Below are 22,601 nucleotides of genomic sequence, written 5' to 3'. Positions count from 1 at the left end.
ACATTTTTATTAGTTTTCCTGATTTTTATAATTATTGTAAGAGTTAATTGAATTATATCATAACAGATTACGTTACCAACATGTTTATGTCCCTAATAATTTTTGTTAGTTAAAAAATATACTTTTGTCTCTTGAATTACATTATCTTTCTCTTCAGGCTTAAATATAAAATAAGTGATCAAATTATACATTTTTTTACGAATATGGTCCTAAAGTATTTTTTTTTTGACTCATTCTGGTGCCTAAGTTAAAAATATTATCATTTTAGGTGCATGAGTCATCAATGGTGTTAATTTACTCTATTAATTAACATGTGTCATAATCTTAAAATATTGAAATTTTTATTTGGCAGGAGAGGAACGGTAGATTGCATAGAGTTAGTCCTAGAAGAATTGAGGGTATGGTTTTATTGATAAAGAGTATTGTTGTGTTGAGGTTAAAGGGGTGTATTCGGGGGCAAGTCTTCGGAGTTTGCTGTTGAATGGGATTTGTTATAGGATATATTTTTTTTCTATTTTTTATTATGGTGTTTATAGGTGAGATATTTTGTTCTTTGTAAATTGAGTGGTTCTTTGCTAGATGAGGTGTTTTGTTTTTGTAAATTGACTTGTATAGGGAGGTTCTTGTCTGGATGAGTAGGGATATTCAAAATTCGGTTTTAATCGAATTAACCGACCGAACGAATTAATTCGGTTAATTCGGTCGGCCACCGAATTAATTCGGTCGGGAAACGGTTAAGGATTTTTTTGGAATTCGGTTAACGGTTAATTCGGTTCGAAATCGGTTAATTAACCGAATTAACCGAATTAACCTTTAAATATAATTATATTAAGAGGCCTAATCCATTTAAAACCCATTTAAAACCCAAATCAATATTAATTAATTAAAATAATATCAAAACTAAATGCAAAATGTTTGAATCAAATTAATTATATATTATTTATAATTAGATATTATTTAAATTAATTGTAAATTGTTATTTTTAATTAAAAAATATTAAATTCTAAAATTCTAAAAAATTTCGGTTAATTCGAAAATTAACCGAATTAACCGAAATTTATTCGGTTCGGTTAATATTTTCGAAAAAAATTCAGTTCGGTTAACGGTTAAAGAAAAAAAAAGTTCGGTTAATTCAAAAATGATATTTCGGTCGGTTCGGCCACCGAATTAACCGAATAAACACCCCTATGGATGAGGTGTTTTGCTTTTGTAAATTGACTTGTACAGGAGGTTCTTTTTGGATGAATAAAATTTAACATATATCCCAAAAAATAGGGTTAACTACACATATGATTAATGTTTATGTTTTGTTCACTTTTAGTCACTGATTTTAAAAAAACATAAAATATGATAACTTTCGTTTTTATTTAATTAAGATATGATCACTACGAGTTAACTGTCGTTAATAGTAGTTAAATATTTTGATATAGTCACACATTTGGTCAATATTATTTGCATATTCTCTCAATTTAGTCACACTTTTCATAAATTAAAATAAATTATATATATTTTAATTGAAATTAAAAATATTTTTTTAAATTAAGTTAATAATAAAATATATTTAATAAGTTAATATAAAACATTTTTAAGTTAACATATATAAAATTATATTATATATAATCCGGGTCAGGGTATCGATTCATATTTTTTCTTTAAATTATATTATTTTTAAAAAAATTATAAATAAAAATTCTAAAATTTAAAATATAAAAGTCAATAATATATATAATCCACATAAATTTTAAAAATTCAAATTACATAATTAAAATAAAATTTATTAAAAAAATAAAAAAATATATAATTAAATTTCAAATGTTTTGAATTTAAAATAAATATTTTAAAAAAATAATTTAGAACGTTAATGTTAAATAATTTAAGAAATTAAGAATTTAGAATATTATAGTGTCAAAGTTTAAGAAATTATGATTTTAGATTGTTATAGTGAAATAATTTGAGAATTATGAATAAAAAATTAATATAAAATAAAAATAAAAAATATAATAAATTGGGTATCAGGTTAACGGGTACTCGGTTAACCAACATTTTGTGACCTAGGCCCAACCTAGAAGCCCGAAAAAAAATAGCGGGTCGGGTAACTGACCTGAAAAATCGATTATTTTTATTATAAATACCCTGTATTTTTTAACTATGTCAGCGGGTTGATGGGTCGGATTAATCGGGTCAAGTATTTTTAGCACCCCTACGTGACATGACATGTAGCATCATTCGATTGGAGGATTAAACTTATTTTAATTTATTAAAAGTATGACTAAATTGAGAGAATATATAAATAATATGGATCAAATGTGTGATTATATCAAAATATTTAACAACGGTTAACGGTAGTTAAGTTGAGGTTATCACATCTTAATTAAATAAAAACAAAAGTGACTAAAAGTGAACAAAATACAAATATAAGTGATCATCCATGTAGTTAACCTAAAAATATTATTAAAAACCTTTCCCAATCGCGTTCCACCCCCTTTCCCTCCCTTGCTTTTATGGCATTTTCATGGCCAAACGACCGACCAAATGGCTGGCTGGCACAATCGATTAAACGATCAATTATCACGATCGACCAAAGGAATTTAAGGGATTGAATATTTAGGATTTTAGGGATTGAAATTTATGGATTGGGAATTTTCGGTTTTGATATGATAGTAAGGGTTGTGATCGGTCATTAGGTGGTCGACGACGTATGGGTGGCATGTTGTCTGTGAATGGTGGCCGGAGGTGACCGACGATTGGAGTAAATGGGACTAGAATAAGAGATTTTAAGAGTTTGTAGTTTTCTGGTATTTTAAAAAAACTGAGGCTTTTTCGAAAATAAAATATTTTTAAGTTTTTTTAAAAAATAAATTTCTAAAATTATCAGATTATGACATATGTCAATTAACAGAGTAAATAAACATCGTTGCGATTCATACACCTAAAATGATAACGTTGTAACGTTTGTATAGAATTTTGAATTTTGATTTTTTCTTAAAAAATAAAAATATTAATAAAAAACCTTTCCCAATCGCGTCCCACCCCTTTCTCTTCCCTGCTCCTCTCCCTTAGTTGTTTTTATGGCATTTTCATGGACAAACGACCGACCAAATGGTTGGCTGTCACGATCGACTAAATGGTTAATTATCACGATCGATCAAAGGAATTTAATGGATTGAGTATTTGAGATTTAGGGATTGAGAATTTTGAGTTTTGAGATAATAATAAGGGTTGTGACCGGTCATTGGGTGGTCGGCGACGTATTGATGGCCGAAGGTGACCGGCGGTTGGAGTAAATGGGACTAGAATAAGAGATTTTAAGAGTTTTGAGTTTTTTCTGGTATTTTAGAAAAAATTGTAGCTTTTTCAAAAATATAATATTTTTAAGTTTCTTTAAAAAATAAATTTATAAAATTATTAGATTATGACATGCGTCAATTAACGGAGTAAACTAACGCCGTTGACGGCTCATGCACCTAAAATGATAACGTTTGTAACGTTAGGCACCGGGGTGAGCTCTTGATCGAGTCAAGTTGAAAATTTTTGAGTTATTTGAGTTGACGAGTCCTATTTTACAACTCGAAGTATACATAAAATTTTTTCGAGTCGAGGTTATAAAATTCGAGTCGATATGAGTCAAATCGAATTTGAGTTTCCGTTTAAATTTAATTATAAATATTTATAATATTATGATATTATTTTATTCTAATTTAAATTATTTTTTACAACCATATACAATACATGTGTATTTATTCATATTTTTTTTATATGTGATATACTTATGATACAGAGTCGAGAGACTCAACTCAAACTTGAAAATCAATCCACTAGTTACTAAAAATTTTGAGTTATTTGTGTTACTATTCGAGTTATTTGAGTTGTATTTTACAGCTCGCTTTGAACTTGATTTTTTTTAATTGAGTTTATGAAATTACAACTTGAAGCTAATTCGAGTTAAGTCGAGTCAAAAAATCGGTTTTTTCGAGTCGAGTTGTGTTTTTCTCACCTCTAACCGGGATGAGTAAAAAAAAAATACTTTAGATACATATTCGTAAAAATAATGTTTAATTTGACCACTTATTTTATATTTAAGCCTTCTCTTTAACTTGATCTTCTGAAAACAAAAACTTTAATTAGATATTTGAATTTGTATTTTGTAAATTAAATTATTTAGAAGCTAATTTCATACATTATTTTTATAATGGTGATTTTTTTCAAACTTTATATATTTTAAATAAAAAATTAGCAATTACTATTTAAGATAAAATTAAGTGTTTAATCAACAAAAAATATTAAGAAAACTGTATAAATCCTTTACAACTTGTAGTATTTTTATAATTATATTTTTAACCAACAATGTTTAGCTCAATGTAGTATAACTTAGAATTTAAAATTTTGTTAAGATCTTTAATCAATCTGATTGTGTGTTTGATTATACTCCCGTAATTATTCAATTAAAACAAAAGGAAGAACTAAAAGAAAAAAACCTTTTAAAAATAAAATATTTGAAAAATATAGATTTTTTTAAAAAAGACAGAGTTTTGGATAATAAAAAACCAAATAATTATTTGATATGAGATGCTTGAATCCAACCTATTTCTTAATAAAAACTTTAAAATAAAAAAATGAAAAAGAGTATTAAAAAATAAAAATCTTCAAAACCTATTTTTCAAAATTTTATAGTATTTCTTATAGCTCTGCGGTTACGATAATTTTATTGGCTAAAAAACAACTTTCTTTAGTTCGGATTCCCAATTTTTAACATTTTTATTGTATGAATCATATAATTTTAATAATTAAAAAGATTATTATTTTTAGAAGTTTGAGTTTAAGTATTAATATATTTCTCTAAAAAAACAATTAAAAAATGAAATTCACTACTTTATATGGGATTAATAAACATATATATATATATATATATATATATATATATTGCGCGGAAAAAAATAAAGAGCTTATGAATTAGGTTTGTTTTTCACCTTTTCCATTTTGCTTAGAGATAAATAATAAAGGTAGATCGATCAGTCCTCTTCTTGACAAAGAGAATTTTTTGATTGATTGTTTTAATCGAAGTGCGAGAATAAGAGGTGCGAACTGTTTGGGAGACTGGAAAATGATCTCTTCCCCGAGCCCTCACATGGGATTTTATGAATCATGAAAAGCAAAGAGGAAAGTGGCGGGCTAGAAAAAAAACAAAAAGAAGCTTGATTCAAAGCAGCAAAAAGTTAAACTTTCTGAGTTAAATTGTTGAGACAGTAAGTAGAAAGACACTGTTCTATTCTTATAATTTATTGCGCTTCAGTTTTCTACTTATTCTGTCATTTTCTCGAGCACTTCCTAAGAAATGTGGGAAATCAGGTTTACAAGATCAAAGCTTTATGCTTTTTCAGTTTTCGCAAGTGCTCATTTGAAAGAAGTGCATTTAAAGCCAACCCAATATCAAAATCTTATATTTGAAACAGTTGGAACAACTGCAAAATCAATAGCTATAACCAATCCTTTGATTTTTCTCTTCTCATTTCAATTATCTTCTTTTGGTACTTCAAATATTGATTTCCCAATTCAACCGAAGGTTGGAAGTTTTGATGAAAGCAGTGATAACGATAGTGATGATTTTAATGGCAATAGTGTAAATGGATCGAGTTCAAGCTGTGGTGCTACTCAGGAGGTAAAAACAATTATGGACATAATCCGTGAATCTGGCAGTAATTATCTTGAATTGAAGAATAAGCTTGAACAATGTAAGGGTTTCCTCTGAGTTGGTGGAGGAGGTGCTTTATCGGGTTCGACAAGATTGGGAAGCGGCGTTTACATTCTTTTAATGGGCTGGGGATCAGCCTGATTATGCTCGTTCATTGCGGGAATATCATTCAATGATTTCTATTCTAGCAAAGATGAGGAAGTTTGATACTGCATGGACATTGATTGATGAAATGAGAGGAGGGCGTGTAGGCCCTTGTGACACCACAGACTCTTTTAATCATGATAAGGCGTTACTGTGCTGTGCAGGACGTGGGGAGGGCTATAAACACGTATTATGCGTACAGGAAGTTTAAATTTGATGTGGGAATTGAGAACTTCCACAGTGTTGTCTGCCCTTTGTCGATACAAAAATGTGCAGGACGCTGATGTTTTGTAACAAGGATGTCTTCCCATTTAATACCAAGAGTTTTAATATTATACTGAACGGTTGGTGTAGTGTGATCGGGAGTCCACGTGAAGGAGAGATGGTTTGGACCGAAATGAGCAAGAGAGGTGTTCGACATGATGTTGTGTCATGCTCAAGTATCATGTCCTGCTACCCAAAGGCCTCTAATCTTAACAAGGTACTTAAACTTTTCACCCAGATGAAGTCAAGGGGGATTGAACCAGATAAGAAGGTTGACAATGCAGTAATCCATGCTCTTGCAAAGGCTAGGCATGTAAAAGAGGCCATCAATCTTCTCAAAGTTATGGAAGAGAATGGTATTGCTCCAAATGTTGTTACTTTTAATTCACTGATAAAGCCTCTATGCAAAGCACGAAGAATAGATGAGGCTAGACAAGTCTTTGATGAGATGTTGCATAAGGGCCTCACTCCTACAGTTTAGATCTACCATGCTTTCTTTGTATTCTAAGAATTGGGGAAGAAGTGTTTGAGCTCTTGAACAAAATGAGAAAGATGGGCCGCCAACCAACTAATGATACTTGTATCATGCTGATTAGGAAGTTTAGTCGATGGTGCCAGTTTGATAATGTCTTCAAGGTATGGAATGAGATGATTGAAAATGGGGTTGGTCCTGACCATAGCTCATATATTGTATTAATTAATGGGCTGTTTTTAAATGGGAAGTTGGATGAAGCATACAAATATTACATGGAGATGAAGGAAAATTAGTTTTTTTTCCAGAACCAAAAATAGATAAGATGCTGTAGGGTTGGTTTCTGGTAAGCAATTTGCAGAGCGACAAGTGGTTGATCTGAAGAACAATCAATTGCTAGATAACCAGTTGAATAACCGGAACAGAGATCCATCGAGAAAACTTGATCAAGCGAAAGATTTTCTCAAGGAACCCGAAACCAGAAGAGTTGTCAGGAAAAGAGGCTTTTCTTTTTGGGAGCGCAATAGGTTTGCATGATACCATAAAATGCCAGAATATCTGTTTATGGGATGAGACTATAGGCTTAAATATTGAGTTTCCTTTGGATACTATCTGGTGCATGAGATTCTCCATCAGTAATAATAATCCCGAATGCCTCACTTCCTTATAACTATTTGATAATACCATCTAACATTGTCGTTGAGAATATTATTTTTAAATCATGAATAATTGACACAAAGCATGTATTGATTTCAAATTAGTTCGGGTTTACTCCATGAATGTCATCTATACATCTATATGAAAGGCACATCATATCCTTTTATGAATGTTCACAATGAGCACAGGCAAAGCGAGAGAGGATTCGAAAGGTCATTATTTCTCCGGTGAGGAATGGACAATGTTCGTGAATAATCTGAGTAAGAGAGTTTCAAGGCGAGCGTTAAGGGAACTTTTCCATTACCAAGGTCCAGTCACAAGGGTCTTCATTCCAAGTGTAACGAACAAACCAAAATACAAAACCTCCACGTTTGCTTTTATTCAGTTTGCTAGTGAGGATAGTCTAAGGAAGGCTATTGAGAATGTTAATGGAACGTGGATTGATGGGATGAGAGTCTCAGTGGGGGGCTACAAAGTATCAGAACTCTCGAACAAGGGCAGTGGGTGCAAGCAGAGCCCAGGCGGATGCTAAGAAGTCGAATAAAGTTGAAAAAAAGAGGTTCAAAGAGAGAGTTGAGTCTCTGAGAAGCACAAGGGATGACATATCTTACGAAAAAGCATTGATCTCATAAAGAAGGTCGTGGGGCGAATATGAAACTAGGGAGAATAGGGAAGGCAATATGCAAGATGCAACAGGGATGAGGAACATTTGGGAGATGCGTATCCCTTCATAGAAATCGAGTTTGATGAACGTTCTCTAACAGGGATTGTCAAATCATCTTTTCAATTGGACTTTGTGCAAAAGGCTTTGGCCAGTGAGGCATTTGAAGCAAAGATTGCTAGCTGGGGTTATGTATGGAACTCTTGTACCATCACTTTCAAGTCGGTTGAAGAGCTATTGGAGGTATAGACGAATATGAAAGAGGAGTTACTTTTATGGTTTGACTGGTTGTATCCCCTTTTGAATGAAGATAGAGTTCCAATGGCATATTGTTTGATCGAATTTCTTCTATGCTACCACGAATTGTTCCTGGAGAGGCTTGCTAGGAGGTGGGGGATGGTGGTATGTATTCAGGAGTCGACAAAGAATAGGGAGGATTTATCGACAGCGAAATTGTTGGTGAGAGTGGCGAGCCCTTTTAACGTTCTGAATATGATTAATGTAGGATCGTTTGGTAGATCTTTTAAGGTGAGAATTAAGATTGGCTCGATGTTCAAAAAGTCAAGTGATTTTCTAGGAAAGGCATCGGATAGAGTCTCAGATTATGAGTTCAGTGAGGATGCATCGTCGGAGGAAGATGAAGGTTGTCGAACGACACTGGCGGGAGATGGAATTGAACAATAAATCAAGGAAACACATTTAAGGGCGGACACGTGGATTGAACAAGGAGGAACAAAAGGAATTGAAGGAGATGGTGGGGGACATCAATTAATGATGGGGTGTCAGATCTCCTCGTTATTGGGAGAAATACCATCGGGGATTATAAGGGTCTCGGTATTAGAAAGGTTGTAAATCCAGATCTTAATGTTCAAGCCCAATCTGAGGAAAATTGTGAGCCTAGTTCCCCTGTTTTGATAATTAAACCTTCTAGGCCTGCAGTAAACATAGCTTTGTATGGGTTTGGTAAACAGAGTGATGATTGGGCCTTGTCTCAAATAAATTTGGAACATGACGACTCTGAAGGAGTTTTACGTAGGGGAGGAATCGCTGCAGAAGAAGGATTAGTTACAGTGGAGCCGATAAAACAAGGAACCATGAGATACATTCAAGGGATATTTTTTGATGGAGATCATCGTACCCTTCTTCAAGCCGATTATCCATAAAGAGCACTCCATATTAGAAGAGTGAGAGAGGATTCTTTAACAGAGTGTACAATATATCTAGAGAGATGTGGATATGGCTTCGATCAGAGACAGGAGGAGAACATGTTCAAGAAGTGGGTCACTTTGAACAAGGGGAGAATGTAGATGAATTTAGTACGGGTCAAAATAACTCTTTGACAGAATTAGGGGAAGGAATTGACATAGCTGAAAATTGGTGATATTAATTCTCAGGGTCTAACAGAGCACTAAACTCAAACCAGTCCTTGTCAAGGAAATCGATTGGCTGGTTGTCAAACTGGTAAAGTCAATGGGAAAGAAAATAAAAGAAAATAAGAACATTGATATTGGATGCATTAGACCATGTCAGTAATTCCATGATTTCTTTATCTTCATTCTCGATGTACTTGGAGGAAGCATTGGCTACATAGGAAATTAGTAAGTTGTTGGGAATTTCTTTTAAGGATGAGAAGAAGGCCTTTCTGGAAAAAAAATAATCAGTCTGGAGAAATGATCGGGAGTAGCTAGGGAATGATAATGCCCTGATGTTGTTAGTAGGTTTTTCAGATTTTTTTTATCATGCCAAAATTATCCATCATCACTTGGAATATAAGGGGCCTGAGAAGAAACGAGAAACAACGTGCAATACAGAGATTGGTATCCAAGAAATATTCATCCTTTTTTTCTACAAGAAAACAAAGTGGACATTTTTTCAAAATCAATTTTAAGAAGAACCGGGGAAATAATCTTCAAGGTTACGTGGTCTCTCCAGCTGAAGGATCGACATGAGGTTTACCAAGCTTTTGGGATGATAGCATTTTTGAAGTCAAAAAACATTTTGTAAATACAAGGTTCATTTTCATATTTAGGGCTTTTAGAGAGATTCAATTTAGTTATGGTTTCATCAATGTATATGGCTCGGCCACGTAGGATTAGAAAATAACTTTTTTGAAGAGTTATCTTCCTATCTGGATAGTCAGATAACTCATTTTTGTGTGGGATGAGACTTCAATGTGTATCTATCTAAAGAGAAGAAGAAAGTCATATACTAAAATTAGAATTCAATAGAGTTTTTTAGGTCATTTATTCATCAAGTAAGCCTTATAGACCTTCATCTAATCGGGTGAAATTTCATATGGTGTAACAACAGGGAGACTCCAACTTTTGTAAGGCTTGATAGGTTCCTGATGGATGCTAATTTTATGAATGCTTTTCCAGAAATCACTCAATTTCTCTTCCCAAAGTCAATCTCAGATTACAATGTTGTTATTCTTGAGAATGGTGGTGTCAATTGGGAAATAGACCTTTTAAGCTATTTAATTACTTAATGGAGGAGGAGGGTTTTGAGGAGATGGTGCTTTCAACAATTTTAGTTCATAAAAGAAATCGAAAAAGAGCAGGAATCTTAAGTATCTTGAGAAACACGAAGACAACCATAAAAAATTGGTCTGGGACTAGAAATTTGCAACTGGCTGTTTCAATTTCTGATATAGAGTGAAAATACACAATCTGGAACGGGAATTACAACAGAATCTTGAATCGGTTGCAATCGTCACATCTTGAGTTGCACTAAGGAATGAATTATGGAGATTGTACAAAATTGAGTAGCAAATTTGGTTCCAAAAATAAAGATCTAAATGGGTGAAAGAAGGAGATCAAAATTCCAGACTTTTCATATTTGCATCTTTATTAGAAAGATGATGAACTCTATAGAGGCTCTGAGTGTAAAGGGTAATCTCATTAATGATCATTCTCTTATTAAAGTAAGTGTTCATGATCACTTGTTTGAAATGTATAGATCGAATTTGGAAGTAGAAGATATGAAACTGAATTTTGTCAAAATTACCATGAAACAAAGTCTTTTGTTGGAAAATGAATTATCGGAGGAAGAGATATGAGAAACTATTAATTATTGTGATAGAAACAAAGTCTTAGGGCATGATAAGTTGAATATGGGGTTCTTTAAAATATTATGGTCTTTTTTTAAAGAATACATAATGAATTTCTTCTTTTCTTGGGTAAAGATTGGGAGCATGGAATCAACCACACTTTCATTACTCTCATCCCTAAGAGGCCCAATCCATAAAGCCTAGATGAATACAGACCCATAAGTTTGGTTAGAGGAATATATAAGATTCTTTCGAAATGTCTATTAAGAAGGTTTAGAATTTGTATTAGCGATATCATCAGCCCTTTATAATTTGCTTTCATTCCAGGTCGTCAAATTATGGACTGCTCCTTCATTTCCAATGAAGGGATTGATTATTGGAGGAAAAAAAGCTTTAAGGGAGGCGTATTCAAGGTTGATTTTAGAAAGGCTTATGAAACAATGGATTGGCCAATTCTGTTTAAAGTAATGGAGAAGATGGGTTTTGGGGTTAAATGGTGTAGCTGGATGAGTAAATGTATTAATTCTACCTCGGTCTCGGTATTGGTAAACATGGTTCCTATGAGGAATTTCTAATGGTTAAGGGACTTAGACAGAGTTGATATCTCTCTTCATTGTTATTTAACTTTATTGGGGAACCCCTTAATTTATTGTTATTGAAGGTGGTTTTTATTGAGATGTTTTGCGGTTTGAATATCGACAGGAATGAAGGATCTTTAAATTGTCACATCTGCAATTTGCAGATGCCTTATAGTTTTGAGCAATGCTTCGAAGAATCATATTAGAAATGTGAAGAGTGTATTGCGTGTTTTTGAAATTATGTATGGTCTTCGGCTGAGTTTCTCCAAAAGTAGATTATTTGGCATTAATACAAGCGAAGAAAGGGTGAAGAATTGGGCATCTTCTATCGAATGTGCAGTTGGTATATTTCCGTCTAAATACTTTGGTATTTCGCTTGGAGCTAAGAGAAATTTAACAACTTTGTGGGAACTAGTCATTCAGAAATTTTACAATAAACTTTCTGTTGGAAGGCAACAACTATCTCTTTAGCTGGGTAGATTCTTGTCAATTTTCAAGATCCCATCAAGTGTGAACATGAAGCTTAATTACATTATGGTTAGATTCTTATGGGTAGGAGGATCATAAATAAATAAGATGCATTGGGTAAATTGGATTAGTGTATGCAAATCTAAAGATAATAGAGGTTTAGGAGTGTTAGATCTCAACCTAATTAATAGAGTCATTTTAGGGAAATGACCTCAAAGTTTGCAAATGAAAAGGATTTTGAGTAAAGAAAGTTGATTTGTACCAAATACAATTCAGTTCAAAGTTCGTTGCTACTCAATAATAGTGTACCATCTCAGGCTTCCTGAATGTGGAGATCAGTGGTGAATAATCATTTTAAAGATGATTGTTTTAGTTCCAAATATCACAACCAGCTTTGAATCATAGTGAGTAATGGTGAGAATATTCGTTTTTAGCATGACATTTGGGTTTTATAATCCACCCTTAAAGAAGTTTTCCCTAGACTTTTTTGCCCTCACTGCTAATCAAAATGGAAAGTTAAGGGAGTTTGGTGAATTTGGAACTTCATGTTGTTTTGGCATATTGATATGAGAAGGAATTTGAGCGATTGGGAGTTTGAACAATGGGTCGATTTATTGGCAACAATTAATAATATAAGTCTTTCAGAAAATTCGAGAGATAATCTAATTTAGAGAAGAAATGGGGATGATATTTACTTAGTTAACTCTTGTATGAAAATGTGCTCCATAGATTTGGATTTAGATCATTTTTGGAAGGGTTACATATGGAAGGGGTTGGTTCCTCCAAGGGTGGAGACTTTCATGTGGCAAGTTGTTCATCAAAAATTGGTTGTAAAGGCTGAATTATTAAAGAGAGGTGTACCGGGGATATTGGATCCATTGTGTTCTTTATGCAAGCTGGAATTGGAGTCCTCGTCGCATTTATTCTTCTCTTGCACTGCTGCGTGGGGATTATAGAATAGGTTTCTAAATTTGTGGAAATATCAGATGTCATACATGAAAACGTACAATTCTTTCTTTCAACTTGGGAGGAATTGGTGCCTTATTCAACTATTTGGACCTTTATTCCTGGTGTAGTTTTGTGGACAATTGGAAGTGTAGGAATGCCATTGTTTTCGAGGTGTGAGTGTTCAATTCGATTCAATTGTTCTTCATAGCAAGGTTCAGATTAACATATTGGTTCTTAGCTAAATTCACTAATATTCACATTTCGATGGATTCCCTCATTAGTGACCCTATCTCTTGGAGATTTATGTTTTGTTCTAAAAAGTCAGATAACAAATCAAATTTCCTGGTCCCCTCCCCCAATGGGATTTATAAAGCTAAACATGGATTCTTCTAGCAAAAGTGGTTGGAAGGCTAGCGACTTAGGTGGAATTCTGAGAGATCATGCACAATGCTACGATCTTTTCAAGAATCTATTGGTCAGGGTCCTCATTCTTTAATGGAATTAAAGGCCATTAAACATGATTTATTTTCTTTGAATCTTCTATCTGGTACTCTAAGAGACGACTGATTGTTGATAGTGATAGTAAGTTATCTGTGGAGTGGATTAAGAATCTGGATAATTGCCCAAGTTTGTATGTTTCAATTTCTAAAGAAATTACAGAAAAGATAATAAATTTAGAGGGCATTATTCGTTGGATTTCTAGGCCAACAAACTTAGAGGGAGATGTTTTAGCAAAGTCTGGAATTGGCTAAGTTAGGGAGTTTTGGTTGGGTTTTGTTTTTTTCTCTTTTTTGGTTTTATCTAGTGTATGGGGTAAGTTTGGTTGTAATCATATGCATTGTACTACTTTTTCAATAATAAAATTTAAGGACTTTTTTCCTCTTTCCTCTGATTTTTGGAACACCTTATAGTGTTCTAGTAATCATGAAGGGGGTTTTATCGAGATCTCCACTTCTTATTAAAAAAATATCCTTTTATGAATGATGAGATGTTTTTATTATGTTGTTCCTCTAAACTATTTTTTGGATCTAAAATCATATGTGGTCTGATATGAATTATTATTTTTCATGTCGTTAACATACAATTATGTGGCTAATTAGTCTTATGGACATAGAGTAAGGGTTCTAGCACAATTATTGCTCTAGCAGTAACAAGTATTTATAGCCATACTTTGCAAAATTTTAGCCATTAATAACAACTATCTGGATTGTTTACAGTTCCTTCGTTGTGAGCTCATTGCTATTAGGCTGGTCACACTGCTCTTTATAGTACAATATTCTTTAAGACATTCTTCACACTAATTCACATATTTTGTGCTTGATGGTATACCATGAGACATGCAAATAGAAACCCAACACATCATATTATGAAAGATACATAGTTTGAACTTGGAATTATGAATCATCTGAGTAATCCCAGAACTTTCCTACAAACTAGGTTATTAGAATTAGAGATAAAGTGAGAAACTTAGAGTTTAAACCTAACACAACTCACACTCCCCCTCAAGTTGGGGAATAAATATTATAAAGACCTAGCTTGGATGTAATTTAGTCAATACATCGGCTAGCTGATTTTGTGAAGAAACATACTTTAGCTTTACAGTTCCGCCATTCACTTTCTCTACAATGAAGTGTCTGTCGATCTCTACATGTTTTGTTTTGTTGTGATGTACTAGTCTCTTCGCAATACTTATTGCCAACTTGCTATCACTCTGAAGTTCAAAGTGGTTTTTGTCACACATCTCTAGTTTGGTTAGGAGTCTTTATAACCAAACACCTTCACAGATTCCGAGTGTTATCGCCCGATATTCTTCTTCTTGAGACTACTGCTTGTTTATTGCTTCTTCAAGTCACCAAATTTCCTCAAACAAATGAACAATAACATGTAGTTGATTGTCTATCAGTTAATTCTCCAGCCCAACTCGAATCCATGAAAATTATCACTGTTTTATCTTCATGTTTTCTGAAAATCAGCCCATGTCCCGGTGTCATCTTTAGATATCTCAAAATTTGATTTACTGTCTCTTAATGTTCTTCTCTAGGATCATTCATGTATTGGCTCATAATACTAATGGAGTACGTGATGTCTTGCCTAGTTAGAGATAGATGGATGAGCTTACCAACTAATCTTTGATACTACTCCTTATTTATTGGATTCCAGTCTTTTCTCAACTTTAGATTAACTTCTATGGGAGTTTCCGAGGGCTTGCTACCAGTCATTCTAATCTCAGAGAGTAAGTCTATAATGTACTTTCTTTGATTTATGACAATTCCTTCTCTTGATATTGCCACTTTCATGCCCAAAAATATCTCAAGGTCCCTAAGTCCTTGGTTTCGAATTTTTTTGCTAGTGACGTCTTCAATTTATTGACTTCTAATGACTCATCACTTGTGATGATAATGTCATCAACGTAGACAATTAGGATCACCTTTTTATCTGGAGCAATTTTTACAGACAGAGTGTGATCATGCTAACATTGTTTATAGTTGTCATGCAAAAGTACCCTAGTGAATCTGTCAGGCCAAGCCCGAGGAGACTGTTTTAGACCATATAAAGACTTCAACAACTTGCAAACTCGTTGATTTCCATAATGAATTTTTACTCCTGGTGGAACTTGCATATAGATTTCTTCTTCAAGATTGTTGTTGAGGAATGCATTCTTGACATCTAGCTGATGAAGTATCCAATCCTTATTTACAGCCAATGATAATAGTACTCATACCGAATTGAGTTTTGCAATCGTAGCAGAAGTCTCATGATAATCTGCTCCATGAGTCTAAGTAAACCTCTTTGCCACAAGTCTAGCCTTATATCGCTCAACACTGTCATCTGCCTAGTATTTCACAGTAAATATCCATATGTAGCCAACTAGTTTCTTTTCTTTAGGAAGATCGACGATAATCCATGTTTTGTTGTTTTCAATGGCTTAAAGTTCTCTAGAATACGAATGTTGTTAACCTGAGCTGTAAATGCCTTAAAACCATATGTTAGTTTACCATAAGCAACAAATTTATTGATCGGATGAGTTGTACATTGTCGTACTCCTTTTCTTTGAGCTATCGGTAACTTAATAGTATCAATCATCACATCCAAATTACTTTGATCAGCATCTCTTTCATTTTTCAATGAATTTAAACATGGTTCCAGCTCTTGACAATGCATAGGCTGCGTAGTGGTCTGTGGGACTTGTTTGGATAGTCGTTTGGGTAGTTCAGTATTAATAGAAACATTTAAAATTCATACTCACTATTCCATTGGATTTCATGTTTTGAGAAGAAGGGTTTATGTTCTTGGAAAGTAACATCCATAGAAGTGAAGAACTTTTTGGTAGAAGGAGAATAACATTGATAACCTTTCTGGAGAGACGAATATCCAACAAAGACACATCAGATTGCTCGAGGATCAAGGTTAGATTTATTATGGTTATGATCATGGACTTTTCTTAAGAGGGAAAATCTAAGGCCAAATTTTTACTTCAGTAAAATTATGGTTGAACAAGGGAAAATTATGGCTGAACAAGGCAGATTTCAAACCAAATAGCACAGATAGATCTGAAAAAGGTGAGAGAGAGGCAAAGATGAGTAGTTATGGAAAAGATAAATAAATAAAGGAAAGGGGTCTAAACAAAATCAGGACGAGAATAAACTTGGGTACCAAGAAAAAAAATACATAACAATTCAAATGCTTATATTTATGGGTCACGACCCCAAAGGAAATTAAGCGATAAATTGGAAAACAACTATGGAAAATAAAAACCAAAGTAGGGGCGTCGCGTAACAAAAACAAATTGATTTTTTTTTGTTAGAGAGAGATGGCAGTAATAGATCTAACCTAAACTGATACCATGTAGAATTAGGATTTTCAAGGAGGAAAGCTTTTAATTTTATTCAAGATTCACACAAAAGAAAGAGAATACATGAGGTTTTTAAAGAGATATATAAGAGTTCTAAGTAAATCAGAAGTTTTATTTCCTATAAACTAGGATATTAGAATTAAAGTGGGAAACTTAGAGTTTAAACCTAACACAACTCACAATTTGTTACTGGAATATGTGGAACTTTTATTAAAATAGTTCAGTTACCACAAGACCTTGCTGAAACTATTTAAATTGTGATTCTACATTTAATAGCTTTCCTCTGACAAGTTAATTATACGGTTGTGTTTGTCTAGATTTCATCTTGACTTTACACATCATTATCGAGCATTGATAGATAAAATATACAACCAAGTAAAATTAGGATATTGTCAGATGTTCCAATATATATTATATTAATTTATTTTATTTTGAAACATACTCTAATAGATTACATGACAATCCTCTAACCCTGCTGCTTGAGGTAGAAAACTCTTATGGCAATGTATTAGACAATTTTAGCTCTTGTTACAATTCTGATTCTTGCTCTTCATTTCTTTGTTCTACCTTTAGCTTTGACATTGCATTATTTTGTCATTATGAAGTCTGTAACCGCCCATGCTTTTTCCTGACTCCTAAACTATGAATCAGACTGCTTTTGTTCCCTTAACCATTCACTGCTTTGAAGAAAACTGAAAATGATTTAACCCAATATCCTTTAGCTCATTTGCATCCCTACTTTTAAGCAGTTCGTTCAACGGGGAGTAATTGAGATTGTTATAATAAATTCATATATGTTTTTGTGCATCCATGTGTGGACGTATGGGTTTAAATGGTAAGTAGCCAAAATGGATAATCGCACAGCATTGACTGGATTTTTTTGTACTCGTGCTCTATGCTGACTCTAACACTGCCTCTTTCGTATTTGCCAATTTGTTCTCATCGATTAATATTTCTGTTCTATGTTGCTTTGACCCTTTATCCTTTTTGAAGCATGCATGTTTGAAATTTGTCTGACATGTATTTGAACATGGGTATGAGGATATGATCCTTTAAATGCATTGAAATTTCGAAACACACATATATGTATCCGGTATTCACATATGTATTTGAGTAACGTAGCTCGTTTGTTTGTTCCTTCCTTCAGGATCTCCAAATTCTTACTTCATCGACTTGCATTTTCTAAGTCTGTTGTTTTTTTGACTATGAACATTCTTATACTATTAATAGCCACTGACCTTCAGGCTCCAAGCCATTTCCATGTCTTAGTTTGAAAGGTCTTCCATCCAGCAAGGAATAGTCAAAGCTCAATACTTTTTAATACGTCATATGTTTAGTTCTAAGCTGAGGTGAGCAATCCATCTTCTGTTATTGGGAGAATTTCCTACAAATCTGACGTACAATTGGTGGGTTAAAAGTACAGATGTTGAGATTTGATTTGAAATCAATATTTCTAGCTGCTTATTGAGATCAAGTTGACATAATAATGTCTAGCTTTTTAGTTTGGTAGTGAAATTAAGTTCTTATTAAAGATACTTTGACATCTTGTGGCTTCATCAATGGCTAGTTGTCTCCACATTCTTTCCTTTCAAAGTAAGTAAACTTCTCTTTTTCTCTTTTTCTTTGCCTTCTCAATTCCAATATCATATAAATTTAATTAGGGAATGTGAACAGAAGTGTCGATGAAGCAGCAATATGTTGCTCTGGTTCTTAAATTTACGAAATATTTGTGCCTGACATCTGTGTCTGTTGTATACTTGTATATCCGGATATGGATATGAAATATGACCTTCCAAGGACCCCCAAGGGAAAACTTCGAAATAAATTGAATATACACATGTCGGGCACATTTATGATATCTCCATATTAAAAACTTAAAACATATCTTTGAGGTACTAATGGCCGAGAGCCAGTAGATGATGGTTTGTAATTATGTTACTCGTACACGGGTAGGTGTCGGATACATGTATATATTCTTTTCTAAGTTGAATATATTTGTATTTGATACGCAGTTAGGCGTTGGATCGTATCTATAAATACAAGTACTGAATCCAAATACTTCAAGAAAAACGATAAGTTGGAATGATATCTATATCATCACTCTAGATTTAGTTCCAAGTTAGGCTTAACTCATTATCTGGTGGGGTTGTTTCTTACTTTCTTATGGGAAAAAGCTGGTGCATTGCCATTTGACATGAGATTACCACTAGCCTGTAGATTAGGTGAATTACACGTGGAAAACTACATGGGTCATTTTCATGACTTTTTCCACATTTGGAACTAAGTTAGCTGATTGGTATTCTTTCATGCCATCCATTTGTCTTTGACTTACCTTTACTTGTATGCTTGTATGATCATGCCATTATCAAATCAATATCCTTGACAAATGATGTAAAGTATTGATTCCATTATTCCAATTCTTTCTTTTTCTTGAACAATGCAAAGCATTGTTTTTATATGGGTACGGGATATGATCCTCTAAATATATCGAAAAGCTTGAAATAACCATATTTGACACTCACGTTCAAGTCCAAACAACACGGTGAACTTTGAAAGGCACAGAATACCATTTGATTGCTCAATGCTCGTCTTCTTTTCCCCTCCATTTAGCTGGCCTTTTAACCTTTTTTTTCTCTCTCCCCACAGGTAAAATCAAAAGTCAAGGTTCTCACAACCAAGTAAAGTGATGCTTTTCAAGGTATTTATCAATAATTGGGTGTTACACCTTCTCTTGCTCATATTGGCTTTGCCGAAAGTTTTCCACTTTTTCTCTTTCATGTCTATCTGCAAGCTGCGATAATGGCAACTTTAGAATATCATTACTTCAAATTTGGGGATGACTATCCTATACGGGTATGTATTGGATACGAATATGTTGAATTTTTTAAAGATTATATGAATCGAATACATGTATTTGGAAAATCATATCTCATATTCACGTATGGATATGAATTGAATATAAATACCAAACATGAGTGGTTTAGAAAAAGACAAACTTAGACAACATAGCCATTGGCCTATTTGATGAAGGGATGATAAATGATTATATTAGTTGTGATTTTGACATGTGGGTATTAGAATTTCAGGTGAACAAGTTACCTAGTACATGGGAAGTCATGGAGGTTGAGGGCAAGCAAGCTTGAATTCCCAGGTACTTTTGTATTTTTTTTCGTCATAGGTGACAGATTCAAAGCATGGAACCCCCTATTCTTTGCATTAATAACAACTTGGATTTAAAAAAACTCGTTTTCAGCCAAACAAAGGCATCTTTGATGGATAAACATCAGAATCTCAAATAATAATAATATTGTGGATAATCATAAAACAACTTTTTCTCGTTCTTATTCTCTCTCTAACATTTGCTCCAAAACCCCACCATTTCCTTGCATCTATTTTGTCTAAATATACTGTTTTTTAAAACTATTTATGAAAATATACCGTCCAAATATTATTTATTAAAATATCATTTATTTTTATCAAGTAGATAAATGTACGTCCTCTTAGTTGTGTCTTTGGAAAGGTAGGGCGTTTTTACCTTATGGGGCAACCCAATCAGCAAATTGGAATTTTTTTTATTAATTAAAAGAAAGGTATAGTTGACATAAAGAAATGACCATCTAGCTCAGTTGTTAGAGCACAAGGCTCTTAATCTTGGGGTCGTGGGATCGAGTCCCACAGAGGACATTTCATAATTCGGAGGTTTCCTATAGAAGCTGCTCTCAACCTGATATTGAGGCCAGCTTACTATCCTACCTCCCCTATCCTATTACATATGTGAATAAAGGTCAGTTAATATATAGTTGACATAAAGCTGAATTCATGGGATTTGAAAACAAATCGGCAAAAATCATACATACCTTTGTTGAAGTGCTTATTCTTCTGTAATCCATCCCTTTGTTGAAGGCTACATTTTTTTTTATCAAAAATAAAAAATAAAAGTCATGCATACGTGCATGAAATTTTTTGAACCAGAAAAAAAATGGTAAATTACACCGTTCCTCATCGAACTATACAATCTCTCTTATTTTTCTCACCTAACTTTCAATTTTTTTATTTTTCTCTCCTATTTATTTTGCTCACTCCCCCATTAACTCTCTAATATTTTGATGATGTGTCATTTTTTTTAATTATTTTTAATATAAAATAATTGAGAAAATATCAAAAAACCAGAAGGTGGTCATATGTCACCGTCAGCCATCGTTGACCACCATAGATGGTGGTCGTTCGGTCTCAAATTTCATGGGTCACTTCACCTCGACATCGTGATTTCAAATTCGACCTTCATTTTGTCGGAACTTGCTTCGAAGTCCACGTATTTGAGATTGAAAGTGATGGAGTCGAAATGTTTCAGTCGAGATCATTTGCGGGTTTTGAGATATTTTTCGGTGAAACAACCACCAGATTCGAACTCAGGGGATCGAAATAAATCGACCCATAAAATTTGGGATCGAACGGACACCATCAACGACGGTGGACGGTGGTTGGGTGAAAAATGGAGAAAAAATGGAGAAGAAAAGAAAAAATGGTAAATTACACAATTCCTCACTGAACTTTACTCCATCTCCTATTTTATTTATTGAACTTTCGATATAGGATTCGAAGGGACATCGTTTTGGTGTATATTTGAATTTTTCAAAACGGCGTCCTTTTGATGTTTGTGCCACGTCATAATGCCTTTAAATAGTTAAAGGTGGAGTGCACAAAATGATTCAATCTGTAAAGTTCAGTGAGCAAAATAGAAAAATTGAAAGTTAGGTGAGGAAAATAGGAGAGAGAGTATATTTTAGTGAGTAACTGTGTAATTTACCTAAAAAATAATTGAAAGACATTAATAAATAAATTTTGCAGTGTATTGTCAATGCATACACTGGTTTAGTTTTCATCAATCTCATAAATCCTGCTATGTATGTATTAGTTCTCTTGAATTCCGAAAATTTTACTATGTATTTCCGATGATATATCCCATGATTTTTTTACCATAGGTGATTTATTGCAAAAACTTAATTTATCTTTGTGATTTCATTCAATGCATTCAACTAACAGATACAATAAATATTAGAGAAAATATTTATTAATTAAGCAAGCATTTAAAAGAAACGGTTGTGCAAGAGATTAATTATTTTATTTTATTTTTTCAATCTCGATTTTGCATTGTTCAATTAAAAAATGTGTTTATTAATTGAGGTAAAAGTGATATTTAGTGTTATTTTCGTAAATAATTTTAAGATTATTTATTCGAATAAATATTTTTTTAGTTTCAAAATTAAACTCTTACAACAATGAAGGTAATGGTATTGGAAGCAAATGTTGGTAATGCTCAATCCCACATAGTATTGGAAACACTATTGGGAATAGTATTTAAGGCTTGGCTTTCCCAATTCCTTGTTGAGTGATAGAGAACAAGGGGGACTCTCACGCGCCGCCGCCGCCGCCGTCCCGTCTCGGGTCGTGGTCGTGGTCGTGGTCGTGGTCGTGGTCGTGGTCGTGGTCGTGGTCGTGGTCGTGATAATACGTGTCTTCGACAGGTTAGTCAAGAATTGACTTCTTCAAATCTTTTTTTATTTTCTAGTCATTTTTAATCTTAGGCTTAATGCTTAAATAAGTGTCTAAACTATGTCTTTTGTGTCAAATAAGTGTCTACATTTTTTGCCCATCCAGATGCCTAACGTTATAAACATTAGCACTTTAGGTGCCCGAGCCGTCAATATCGTTAGTTCTCTCCGTTAAGTGACACGTGTCACAACTTAATAATTTTTAAATTTATTTTTTATAAAAAATATTATTATATTTATAAAAAAAACCTAACTTTTCTTATATT

At 33.3% G+C, this 22,601-nt stretch overlaps 1 pseudogene; it reads left to right on the top strand.

The window, feature by feature from the left end:
- Positions 1–5,223: 5,223 nt before the first annotated feature.
- On the top strand, positions 5,224–7,106 carry LOC120121518 (annotated as a pseudogene).
- Positions 7,107–22,601: the final 15,495 nt, after the last annotated feature.

This window comes from Hibiscus syriacus, unplaced genomic scaffold, assembly GCF_006381635.1.
Source record: "Hibiscus syriacus cultivar Baekdansim isolate YM2019G1 unplaced genomic scaffold, ASM638163v2 tig00110374_pilon, whole genome shotgun sequence".
NCBI classification, from domain to species: Eukaryota; Viridiplantae; Streptophyta; class Magnoliopsida; order Malvales; family Malvaceae; genus Hibiscus; species Hibiscus syriacus.
The sequence above is the reverse complement of the archived record's forward strand: the minus strand, read 5'-3'. Positions and strand labels throughout refer to the sequence as shown.